Source organism: Benincasa hispida, chromosome 9 (assembly GCF_009727055.1).
Source record: "Benincasa hispida cultivar B227 chromosome 9, ASM972705v1, whole genome shotgun sequence".
In the NCBI taxonomy this organism is placed as follows: domain Eukaryota; kingdom Viridiplantae; phylum Streptophyta; class Magnoliopsida; order Cucurbitales; family Cucurbitaceae; genus Benincasa; species Benincasa hispida.
In genome coordinates this window covers 11998413-11999278 of record NC_052357.1, presented here as the reverse complement: position 1 = coordinate 11999278, position 866 = coordinate 11998413, and positions in this window count along the sequence as shown.

Genomic DNA, 866 nt, shown 5'->3' with positions numbered 1-866 from the left:
ATTGCTACTTCTTTTATATAACACTTAAACAAAACCGCAATGAAACAAGAAAAACATGCTTCCATTCACCCTTAGACTATAACATTTATAATAAAAGGATGATGCATGATAATGCTCACTGCATACAAAATATAACTCTTATATTTCATGATGCATGCGCATGCTATCAAGTAATTTCTTCATGCAATATTATAACATTTATAATACATGATGCATGAATAATTGCACAACCTAAGGTGGGTTTTTAACTATATGACAAACACTATGGCATATAAGAACCATACATCACATGTATAAGTAATAAAAATTGATGAACCGGGTAAAATTGCCTTAATAACACAAAAGAAAAGCTAACTATTACAAAGACTCTCCGATTCAAACAGGCGAAGCGGGTCTTGAACCATTCAGCAAAGCATCGTTTCTCCAACCATCATGTACTAAGCACCCACGATCATCTACACGATAAAACAAACGCTTTGCTCTATCGCTTATCAGCGCTCCCATAGTTAAACGATCATTTAGCATTTACTATACAATCCTCTAGAAAAATCCAAACGATCATTTAGTTATTACTATACGATCATGTACCTTTACAAAACGATGAAGCCTGAAGTATTATCGCCTAAAGCGATCGCTTAGCTAGCACCTCTGTATCACATACGCACGATCGCATAGGTAATAAAATAAGTGATGAATCTTGCTAACTACATAATCGTCTAGTGGCGTGCCTCCATACTAAACGACCAGTATCGCATGCTTCCACTACGATCATCTACCTTCAGCAAACTACATGACGCGTAACCAATGCCACGCCGATATGGTAAACGTTTACCAAAACGCTTAGCAGTAGCTAAACTGATCATTTA